Source organism: Aedes albopictus, chromosome 1 (genome assembly GCF_035046485.1).
Source record: "Aedes albopictus strain Foshan chromosome 1, AalbF5, whole genome shotgun sequence".
NCBI lineage: Eukaryota > Metazoa > Arthropoda > Insecta > Diptera > Culicidae > Aedes > Aedes albopictus.
Window position 1 is genome coordinate 51,452,062 of NC_085136.1, and position 12,492 is coordinate 51,464,553.

Genomic DNA, 12,492 nt, shown 5'->3' on the forward strand with positions numbered 1-12,492 from the left:
ACGTGCAGTGGTTATGCCCCCGTTGTGCGGCGCTAGCGTCCCATCACTTACATTGTTGTGTTGTCAAATTTGTTTCCAGTGCTCGCCGTTTTTGGCCATTTGGCGCTCGTGTCGCTTTGTGGGCTAGTGTATTTTATCGATGAACACTGCCATCGTGGTGTCAAATCGGCTTTTTATGTGGGGCAGTCTCCGTTGGTGGCGTTGAGGTACACTTAAATCCTTTACACACGATTTTGACGTATTTTTGTTCGAGCTTAAATGTCTGTTCTCTGTGGATCCACCATCTGATTATTGATGTCGAGGTTGCGTACGATTCAGTGAAGAGAAACGCGTTATGGCAGATTATGATCGAACATGGTTTCCGGTGAAATTAAAAGACTGAAATACGTGCCAAGTACAGGGTGTAAGGGTGTAAATTGTGAAGAGAACAAAACACGGCAAGCTGCGGTGGGTTGGGCACGTAGCTCGTATGCCGGAGAAACGACACACTAAAATCATATTCAGCAGAGAACCAGGAAGGGGCCGTTCACTTCGTGGAAGACCTAAGGACTCCAAACGTTCGGGTGACTGGAAACGATTGGGCCAGGACCGAGACTAGTGAAGATGGCTGCTCCATTAGGCATAGACTCCCCGCTACGAATTGTAGCCCATCAAGTATCAAGTAAGTACATGGGAATTTGAATGGCATCCAGTCCTTCGTTCAGTAGGTCATTTTAACGTGCTCGATTTGGCTCAAAATGAAGAAAATAGTACATTAGTTTGTACTTTTGTAGTTGATGATACCACTGCACTGTAAAACTTAGTTGAGTTGCAGTTTCAGCCGAATCGAAAAAAAGATTTTCAAATGAGACTTTGTGGATAGGTGAAAAGGGATTTATCTATGGTTGTAGTGATTTTGAAAGGAGGGGCTTTGTCGTTAAAATAGGAATTAGTCAACGGAAATCACATTCCCTTATCACCTTAATTTTCTATAATTTGTCGAATTTATCGCCGAATCATTTCTTTTGAAGAGTTTCATTTCTTAGATTTTTCTAAAGTGGAACTCATTGGCTTCGGCAAAGCGCAGACCTTATTATCTTCATCGTTTCACTTATAACAGAACAGGAGATACACACTATACGGAGATATATTGTCGTCGTGGTTGAAATCCGAAGTTTCCCCACACGCGACAATCGATTTTTCTCCAAATGCATACGTGTAACCTAACGTCGGACGTTGTGCGCTGGGCAGCGGATCTGGCACTCTATCCAGCGCACTTTGGCCGGCGTGCGTTCGACGCACGGTTTCGGAGAAAAATCGATTTCCGCGTGTCAAAAATTCCGATTTTCAACTGCACGAACAATACCTTATCTCGTAATGATGTGGTCATCTTTGTTAAATTCAGATGTATAAAAAGAAGCCTCTGTTTTCCTGCCCATTTGCACCACTTCTTGCGTATGTGATAGAGGGAGCAAAAACAGGTTTAGACAACGTGAACCAAAACTCGAAATGGCCACCCAATTTCCATAACTACAGAGGGGGTATTTTTGTTACTGTTGTTTACCTGTAGTTTGTATTGGTTGGGAAAGATTTAATTCCTAGGGATAATACAACTGAAAAGTAATCGCACAAAGTTCATTGGAATAACATTTGAAAATTACCTAATATTACGAAATTCCTCAAGTTTTTTGATGGCCTTGAAAAACTATTAAAGCCTTCGGTGTTAAGAAATTGAATTTAAAAATACATTTGTGGGAAATATAGAGAGAGATTATATTTGTTTCAATAAAACATATATATCTGATTCTCTTTGAGAGCAAAACATCTAGAACGGTTCAAACTAAAGTAGGAATTGGGATTTTACAAAACGTAAGCTCGCTTTCGATACATACTAGATTTCTATATTTTAAGAAATTTCAATTTACATAACCAAAAAAATGGAATAATGACACGCGCATTTTCTTCGAGTGTTTGTTTTTGGGTTTCTTTCTCGTTCAAAACTGACATTTTTGGGGAAACAAATTTGAGCGTGTAATTTATTGCCAAATATATTCGGCAATCATGTTTGGCGCGGCGCGTGATTGTATCAGATCTGAGAAAACTGTTGCGAAGTACGGTCGTTTGGTGCGTGGCAGAAGACAAAACAGATTGGTGGATTAAGTCGATTGTGATTTGAGCACTATTAACACAGAGAACAGACGTTTATCTTCGCTTTCTGCCTTGTGTAAAACTTTGTAACAGTCATTTCAGAGTATGTGGTTATGCTCCCGTTGCGCGGCGCTAGCGTCCCATCACTTACATTGTTGTGTTGTCATTTTTGTTTCCAGTGCTCGCCGTTTTTGGCCTTTTGGCGCTCGTGTCACTTTGTGGGCTAGTATATTTTAACGATGAACACTGCCATCGTGGGGTCAAATCGACTTTATATGTGGGGCAGTCTCCGTTGGTGGCGTTGAGGTACACTTAAATGCTTTACACACGATTTCGACGTATTTTTGTTCGAGCTTAAACGTCTGTTCTCTGTGCTATTAAGTTTATCGGTGAGATATTCCAGTATTACATATAAGTACCAATCAGTCTACGTTAGTGAAAACAATTTTTGGTTTTTGTTGCAAATAAATGTGAGAATTCAAGTGGAAAAGAAGGTGACCATTTTGGTTAATGTTTAATTTGCATTTAAAATGCAGAATGTACTGATGTAAAGAATAGAACTCCCAGAATAGAACTGATTTGTCTTTTTCTTCTTTCATTTATTAGATCTTTATTCAGTGGAACTATTTGGCCACGGCAAAGCGGAGGTCTTGTTATTTTCATCGCGTCACTTATAACAGAACAGGACATACACACTAAACGTAAGTATTCCTTGTTATAATTTCATGTATTGTAATGAATACACAAGTTTACAAAATAAAACGAAAGTCGTGAACTGTTGTCATCGACCATAATTTTTGAAGTACAATTTAGTGCTGATTTCGAAACCGTGCCTCAAATTTTTTAAGTAGAGCAGTAGATCAATATCGAGTTTTACAACTTTTTCAAATATGAAATTTACTAAAATTCAAATATCTTGCTTTTTGTTCAACTAATTTTAAAACTTTTTTCAAAAATTGAAAGCTGAATACAATACCATTCGATCATCTGAATGCAGGTTTTGCGTCAGATTGATGAAATTCAAGTTATTGGTGAGTTTTAGGGACGATCTCCTTAAATTTTAGCAAAATTCGCAAAAACATTTGAAGAAATGTATATTTTTTTTCAATAAAAAAAAAAACAATCTAAGAATTCTTTCCCAACGTGTTTTTGACATATCATATGTAGGCGAGTTACAGTAAAAAAATCAGCTCAATCGAATCATTGATTATGGAGAATGAGATGTGTGAAGTGAGCGACGTTGCTTAAAAATAGAAGAAAAATCGATTTCAAATCATCCACCTCGTATGGAAAGTCGAAAAAAATTCCGCTCTACTGTCATTTTTTTTTCCTTCGCGCTTCCGAACTCAGGGCATGATTCTACACCAAAAATGATCAACTGCTTACCGAGTTTAAAAATTAAACACAGAGGTATAAAAAGATGACTCATTTTTCCTGCCCATTCTCACGATTCCCACCCATTTCTTTGGCATATGCTAAGAAGACAAAAAAACTGGTTTCGGACTGCTCAAACCAAAACTCGAACTAGCCATCCGATTTCCATAGCTAATGAGGGGGATTTTTGTTACTTCTGTCCATCTTCTAGTTTGTATCAGTAAAGAATGATTAAATTTTACGCTGTGATATTCCCTGGAAAGTAGTCGTTTGAAGGTCATACAGGGGATAGAAAAAAATTATCGGGACAGGCAAAATTTACACTTTCCAAAAAATGTCCAATTAGCTGTAACTTTCCGAATTGTGCATCAAATATTCTCAAATTTTCACTGTAAGTTGATCAACTAGTTGTGTATCAGTGGACAAAATTTGGAAAAGATCGGGTTATTCTTCACGAAGTTATAAGCATTTTAGAAAAAGATAGAATTATCCGATAGCCAACTTTGAGCTGTTATATCTCCGGATTCAATAAACCGAATGCAATGAAATTTTGTCCATTTATGACTTATAAAATGAGCTCTGAAAAACGTTTGACTTAACTTGAAATTATTAACAAAAGAAAAAGTTAGAGCGATTTCAATAATTTTATGATTTTTTTAGTAAATTGGTCTATTTTAATTATGGATCCCATTACTTTTCAATGAATTGCCTCCTATGTTGTTACTTTCTTTCAAAACATATCTGTATTCAAGACAATCAGAGGGAATTTAAATAAACTATAATTAGCATCTTCAATTTTGAAACGATGTTTAAATTTAAGAAAATTTGGTGTTTTATTGGAAAAATAATCTAATCGTTATAATTTTCTTCCGTGTTGAGAAATTTAAGTTATGTCAGAAGTTTTTCAAAGCTCAATATATAAGTCATAAATAGTCAAAGATTCATTGCATTCGGTTCATTCAATCCGGAGATATAACAGCTCAAAGTTGGCTATCGGATAATTCTGCCTTTTATGAAATCTTCATAACTTCGTGCAGAATAGTTCGATCTTTGCCATATTTTGTCCACTGAAACACAAATAGTTGATCAACTTACAATAAAAAATTGAGAATATTTGATGTACTTTTTGAAAAGTTGCAGCTATTTGAAATTTTTTTGAGAAGGGAAAATTTTACCTGTCCCAATCATTTCCCCTGTAAAAACAGCATTATGAAATTTAACCGTACGTTTGAAATAAGGCTTTCATTAGTACTGTTTATGAATCATCCACTGCAATAAATAAGACTCTTCACTACATTATGGAATGATCTGTATGCCTATATGATTTCACAAGCTCATATTTGCATTCTTTAAAGATGCCATGGTGTATCAACTATATGATATTCCCAATGTTGGCGATTTAAATGACTTTTGACGTAGAACCTGAAGCTCATAGGCACCAGTTCTGATGGGATTCTAATCCACGTCTTCCCAATTTGCTAGACAGGATGCGTTAACCAACTTCACCACAGAACAGGTAACAATTCTGCGGAGCCACTTGCCAACCTAAATTCAATGTTCACCTCACCACAAGCCTTTCTATGTAACTCTCCTGCGGTCCTTAAATGCTTCAACAACAAATTACATGCTCTCACTGATGTTCAAAGGTACCCTCTGAAAGTGTTTTGTAGAATTAGGTCTTTAAATTTTATGAGAAAAAGCACCTTTTTCTGAAACACTTTGGCCTGAAGTACACAGGGTCAAATATCTGACAACGAAAGAACTCAAGAAACTACATCAGTTTGACTCTAATGAAAATTCGAGTCAAACAATATGTTTGAGCATTGGTTTCTTTTTGGGCAAATATTTCACCCTGTGTACTGACAGCTTTGGGTCCCCAGTTAGCTTAGTAGATAAGGCAACGGATAGCCAATCCAGAGACGGCGGTTTCGATTCCAGTTACGGTCGGGAAAATTTTCTCTACTTCTTGGGCATAGGGTATCATTGTGCTTTATTTAGCCCTTTAATTAATAACTGTGGAAGTGCTCAAGAAACACTAAGTTGAAGATAAGCAGGTCAAGCTCCAGTGGAAACGTAGAGCTATGCAGAAGAAGAATAACCTTCTGAATTCGCAGAGAAAAGTCGTAAGAACATTCTGGAGAAACTCTGAAAGTAATTCCAAAGTAACAATTGCTGGATAAATTTCTGGAGGAATTCCTGGGGAAATCAGAAATTACAGCGAATGTAGTGGTCAATCTTCTAATAATTTCTGAAGGATCCCTGGAGAATTTCCTGATCTTTGGATGAACTCAAGAAGATCCTGGAGAAGAATGTCTAGTAAAATCCCTTTTAAATACCAAGGAATAGATTCGAGAGTAATTTCTACTCGAATTCCTGAGATAATCTTTGAGAAACTTTCCGAAACATCGTCGGATAAACTTCTGATAGAATCCCTCAGGGTTCTTTCGAAGAATATTTGGTCTTAATAAATCCAAAGTAAGCCCGGGAGGAACTTCTACAAAAATCTCTTTAGAGCTTTCTAGAGGAATTTTCAAATAAATGCCTAAGAGAATGCCTGAATATATAGAGTAATCCCTGAAGGAAACTATAGGGAAATTACAATAATAATTTGTACAAGAGTTTTTGTTAAACAGTCTAACTTCTAAAGGAAAACACTGAAAATTCTCATACAATAGAATATTATTTTCTGAAGAATTATTCGGAGGAATTGCTGGAGAAATTCCTAGTAGAATTCTTTGAGAAAATTTTAGATGTATTCCTGGATTAGTCCCGCGGACAAAATACTGGACGATATTTAGATAATATTCCCGGATGAGTTTCTTCAGCAATGTTTGTAGGACACTGGCGTAGCCACGGGGGGGGTTTTAGGGTTAAAACCCCCCCAGAGCCAAAATTTGTGGAACAAATTTTCAGTATAAAGCGCTCTGAGACCAAAAAATTTTTCGGCTGCGCCGCTATTTTCAAACTACGAATACAATTGCTCATTACTGTTTACAAAATGTAAGTGTCAAATCAAAAAAGGTATTACTGACCGTTGAAAACCCCTCCCAGAGACAATTTCTGGCTACGCCACTGTTGTAGGAATACATGCACGAACTTGTAACTAATGGCGGTTAGGCCAGAGCTACCGTTGGCTGAGGAGAGGGTGACAGAAGGTGACCCTTCTCAGCGGCTAACGAGACTCTGTATTTACCCTCAATCCCAGGGTCGGCACGCTTATCCTATTCCTCTTCACACTCTATATTTTGCTCTGTACCACAGACAAACAGACGTAACATCTTGAACGATTTTCATGGAAATCCATCGCCCAGTTCACACTACCATCACCTGGTGGAAAAGTTGCACGAATCACTGTGTTGTGCAATATCGTCAACAGAAGGCGCTAGTGTGAAACGTCAAACGCATAGGAAAACGATGCGCGCGCCTCTGGTTGTGAAAGCCACAACTATGAAAATTTAAAATTATCGTTAAAAGCGTGGTCGATGGAAATTTCGCAAGTGTTACGTCTGTTTGTCTGTGTCTGTACACTTCTATCTTTCCCTAGCGCTCTACTTTTACTCTACTATCACCCACTTTCTTAATACTAATCTGACCTTCTTTTTCCTTCTTCGTGGCCCCTTTCTCCTGCTGTCTTCATCCACCGATTGCTTCCTTCCTCGTCCTTCTTCTTCGCATTCGATGCGACCTTTATCGCCCGATCGAATCTGGGTATCTGCGACCACTGACTGGAGAACAGCTCTTAAGGTGGCCCTCGGCCTGGTGTAACGAATGGCCGGATCATCATCTGCCCAAGCCTTCGCCGGATGTAGCCACGGCGGTTGGTGACCCATTTTGGGGTTAGGGTTCACCACGGTATAACAACTATGGTTTATAGTAAAACCTCAAGGTTCTGAGTGAGGAAGAGGGGGGGATTCCAGGCATTAAACAATTTGTTGAATTATCTGGATTCGGGGTTAACCTGTGTCCTTGGAATCCTACACACACACACTTGATCCTCACTTTGGCCACAGAGAACAGACGTCCAAGCTCATGTAGTGCAGTTGTGTAAAGCATTGCAACGGTTGTTTTGAAATAACTGGGAATGTGGCCATTACGCGGCGCTGTCAAATTTTGAATCGGGGTACAAATTTGCCGTTGTTTTACCTTTTGGCGCTAGTGTCACCAAGTGTGCACCCTAGTATAGTTCCACCAAGAGAATGTGTTGGTTTTACTTGGAAAACAATAATTCAATTCTTGTTCAATTTGTTTCTTATTAAAAATAATGAATCTAATTACCAATTCTGAAATCAACGTGACTGAACGTTGTACGTTAACTACATTAGATTTATCCTTAATTCCAAGCTTTTCTGGAACCAAACATATACTTTATATTGTTTGCATGTTTTTGGATATTGCCGACGAAACTTTAGTAAAAGCTGGAGTCTTCAAACCCCAAGTATTTAAATTGGAATCACCCAACTGTTGAATGGTGTCAAAAGGGCGAAGTAAGAACAAACCAATCAAAACTAGGCTAAAAGAATTCTTTCAGGGTATCCCTAATTTCTTTCGATTTTTTTCCCTGGATTCCTTTATGTATTCTTCAACTGATTCCGTGAGGAATTCGTTCAGGAATTCCTTGTAAAATTCTATAAGAAATCCTACAATGAATTCATAAAAGATTTCCTTAGGTATATTCGCTAATGTTCCCATAGATTTCTTATCAGGAATTCCTTCGAGGATTCCTCTTAGGGATTTCCTTTGGGAAATCATGATTCAGTAATTACTTTGGAAATAACTCTGGGGATTCTTTCGGGATTTTTACGGAATTCTTGCAGGGCTTCAGGGATTGCTTCAGAGTTGCATAGTTCATCGATTCGTTTACGGATTCCTCCTGGAATACTTTCAGGCATCCCTCCAAGGATTTTTTTGGAAATTCTTCCGGTATTCCTGTGGGAGATGTTTCCCGGGATTCAGAAGCTTCTGCGGGAATTTGTGGATTCCTCCAGGTATTTCTTTGGATATTCCTCCAGTTACCAACACTCTAATTTATCGACCGTATTCTATTTATAACTTTATCATTTTATGGCTTTATCGTTCTTTTTCTACTCAGAGAGTAAGGGAGTAGACATCAAAGTGGATGATGAAATGATAGATATGATAGTATTCGCTAGGTTGCGAACAAGTTTGAAAATTTATAGAAGGTGAAATTAGGCAATTAGGCCTTACACTACCCGTCATAAGTACGGACTCACACAAAGTATTGCAACAATATTGCATCACCCTGACTCACCTCGATATCTCTAAAACCAGAACACCTACAAAAATGCCGCCTTCAGAAAAGTTGTTGCTTTTGGTCTTCTGAATAACTTTCCTGAAGACAGCATCTTTATAAGTCCTCAGGTTTTGGAGATATCGAGGTGAGTCAGGGTGATGCAATATTGTTGCAATACTTTTTGTGAGTCCGTACTTATGACGGGTAGTGTATATGGAACGAATACATCGAATGCATGAAACTTCTGCCGTACGACCTGTGCTTTTAAATAGATCGGCTTGGTTGGTAGTTCATACCACCATACCAAGACTGGCAAAAGTTTCAGGCACCCGAATGCCTATGCATTGTTCTGTTTTCATCGCAAGTTCTATCGAGTGGTAGCTGTTGCGGAATTCTTCATTACACCAACAAAGCTAGCCATGAAGATGTTTGACACTTCTGAGGTCATTTTGACAGACCACACACATGCATGAAAAAGACGGATCATGTATTCTACTTAATCGATCTTGTTGCCGTCCTTTTCATGTTCATGTTACAACTGTCAAAATGACCTGTGAATTGTCAGTCATTTTGAGGTTAGGTTCGTTGGTGTAATAAGGAATTCACACTTCCGTTCATAGGGGTATGCCTACACTGAAAAAAAGGACATGGTAACGGTGACCAAATCGAGGGTGAAATCAAAACACTTTTACTACTTGGTTTTGGTAGACCATGATTTATTTTTGAAAATACCATGTAAAGGGTTCAATTTACCATGCTGCTTTTTATTTACATTTTATGGTAACTTCGAACCTCACTTCATAGTCCATTTTACTATGTGCATGATAAACAGCATAGTACATTTGAATATGGCATTCCGGTTTTAGTTACCATGCGTGTGGTTGAATGGTACTGTCATGTTTGTTGTTTACCTTTAAGAAAGTGTTGTAAAAAAATAATATAATCAATTATATTTATTGTTTTTCATCATTATAAATAAAAAAAATACATAATTGTTTTGATTGAATTAATATCCTCCGAGAGTGCCAGGACAAGCTTCATTTTCGCCTTTAAAGATGTTCGGTTTTTGTTTCTGGTGACAAGTCTGGTGATGCATGCTTGGGGACGTCCAGCTGCGATGCAACAACGTCGTCCGGAAAATTTCGGTTCCTGAGCGAGGCTGGAAGGATGCGGTGACGGAGGAAGATGTTTCTAGGTCAGCTTTGCGCGGTTTGCTGCGGCGAAGGAATTTAAGGAGTAGCGAAAATAACATCGACGTCCATCCGCGGATTGCCTATTATTGGCGAAGTGGAGATGCAATATTAAGGACAAACGTCTTGAAATCCCGCTTCAAGAGTGCATGAGAACTTAAAACGCACAAATCTCAAGAAGCAAACTTCAAACAACAGTGCATTTTATTATTCTGTTCTTGCTCACTTGTAATAAGCTTAAAATAAGAAGATCAAATGCGATGGTTTTGTTTACGAAGAGATTTGTGCCCTCGAAATCGTGAGTAGGTGCCAGAGTCGGCCATTGTGGCGGCCATCTTGGGATTCTAACAAGTCTGTCCTTAATCGGTAGCGCAACCTCGGGTAAACCGTCTTGATTCTCCGGTTCTTTTGATAATTGTAGTTCAACATTCATACAAACGGGAATCTAGAGGTCCAAGTGTTTTCATGTAACCTGTGAAAGATAAAAATGTGCTAAAGAATGTGGAAAGTTTTCAAAATGAAATCGTTACCAACTTTTTGCCTCCTTCCTCTACTCTCTCCAGCTTCTGATTAGCCTGCTTCCGGAGCACCGGAGCAGTAGTGGCAAGGAAGGTTTAGGATTTTCTTCCGGAATTCCTGTATGTAATCTTTTAGGCAGAAGAACTTGCGAGAATACCGTTGGCGGGTCTTGTTAGCGATCAAAACTACAAATGTCGATGGAAAAACTTACCAGTAATTGCACAAACAGAAAGCAACTTCACATTTTTTGTTGGAAAATGACTAGATGACAAAAAAAAAATGTTGATAACGAAAAAACCTACGGAAACGGTATAAATAAACATGAGAATAGTAATAGCAAACATGAATATGGTTCTGACAAACACGTACAACGTAATCAAGATAACCACGTTTGATGGTTTTGACTACTATGCGCTTTGCTGTCAAACCATAGTATTTTTAAGGAAAACATAGTAGTCATCATTGAAAACATGGTCATTGTTACTGTTTTTAGGCATGGTAAAATTAATAATGGTTGAATAGTTCATTTTACCATGATTTTTTTTCAGTGTATATCAGAGAGGGTGTACACGGTAAAAAATCGGCAATCTGATATAAACTGATTAGCACTTGAATTCGCACTACTGTCTCATCAGTTTGTTATCAATTAAATATCATTCGAAAAAGAACATTCAATGCCTCTTCAATTTAAATGGAAATTCTGTTTAATTTGTTGTTGACAATGTTTTGATTTCAAAACTAGAATAAAAAAAAGTGTTCACCACACTCAGATTCGATACCAGGACCTTGAGATTCACAATCATATGTTTTCCCACTACACTACTTCACATCTGTTAAAGAGGTGCGTATCGAAGCGAAACGCTTTCTACCACCTGTGATCTAAATTTTCTTTCATGTCCAAAACAGTCATTACTAAAGCAATAGCTTTCCACTTTGGATCGTACTGCTTTATACAGTAGTGCAAACCGAAGTGATTTTCAGTTAATATCTCCGATGGGTTTGTTTTGGCTCTGAAATCAACACTGACAGCATTGTGATTTCAAAGGAAAAACATTGCTGATCATGTAGATTACGATGTTGAATAGTTCTAGATTGAGTTTAAATAAGGGCGAAAGTAACATGAGAGAGTTCTCTTCATCGACTCTCTCTTCTTCAAATTAAAGTGACAAGATGCAAGTATGGTTACACCTTTTGGTCATAAATCGCTTGGTTGTGATGCAATCTAGCGTCTAAGTGTAAAAAAGTTCGATTGAATTTGCATCTTGTCACTTTAATTTGCAGAAGAGAGAGTCGATGAAGAGAACTCTCTCATGTTACTTTCGCCCTTATTTAAACTCAATCTAGAGTTAATGGATTTTCCCCTTACATTGAGCGTGCAGAATTTTTACCGTGTAGGCTAGGGAGAGTGTATACACGTCAATCTCGACCAAACTACGCCTTCCTAACATGCATCGAGCGGGCCTTCCCAAACAACACAATGCGATTTCGCGGGCCATCCCCATCGGCAACACAAACCGGTTTCCAAGCAGGATTCGACTAGGCCCCAGGTTGCGTTGCCAGTCGACACTAACACACTCGCAAAAGATGAGCATAAGGCCTGCCTTGCCGCTTGCGGATCCCCTGGCCCTCTGGCCTATTTCGCGGCGTGTTCTTTTTTTAATGTTTATATTTATGTGTATTTTAACTTAAACTCTAATTCTTCACTTTTGCGGCGTGTTCTTCCAGTTAATTTTATTCGATCTTACTGGATAGAACATTTTTCTTTTAAGCAAAACTTTTTATATCAACATTCTGATTATCGACCGTATTCTATTTATAAATTGATCATTTTATGGCTTTATCGGTCTTTTTCTACTCAGAGAGTAAGGGAGTAGAGATCAAAGTGGATAATGAAATTATTGATATGATAGTACACCTGCAGGTATTTCACCAGTGGGGTACGTTAGGGTCGTTCACGGATCCCTTTGCGCATTTCTTCAAAAATTATTACGGAGATTTCTTCAAGAATTGTTCCAGGGTTTCCAAGGGAAA

At 38.2% G+C, this 12,492-nt stretch overlaps 1 protein-coding gene across 6 annotated transcripts in view; it reads left to right on the forward strand.

The window, feature by feature from the left end:
• The first annotated feature begins 2,501 nt into the window (after nt 1–2,501).
• LOC134284933 (uncharacterized) overlaps nt 2,502–12,492 on the forward strand; it is a 97,172-nt gene continuing 87,181 nt past the window's right edge. For 2 of the 6 annotated variants that reach the window (XM_062844522.1, XM_062844525.1), the window contains exons 1-2: nt 2,502–2,516; nt 2,734–2,828. The gene's annotated coding sequence lies outside the window, so the exon portion shown is untranslated. The other 4 variants (XM_062844520.1, XM_062844523.1, XM_062844521.1 and 1 more) reach the window with 3 other exon arrangements.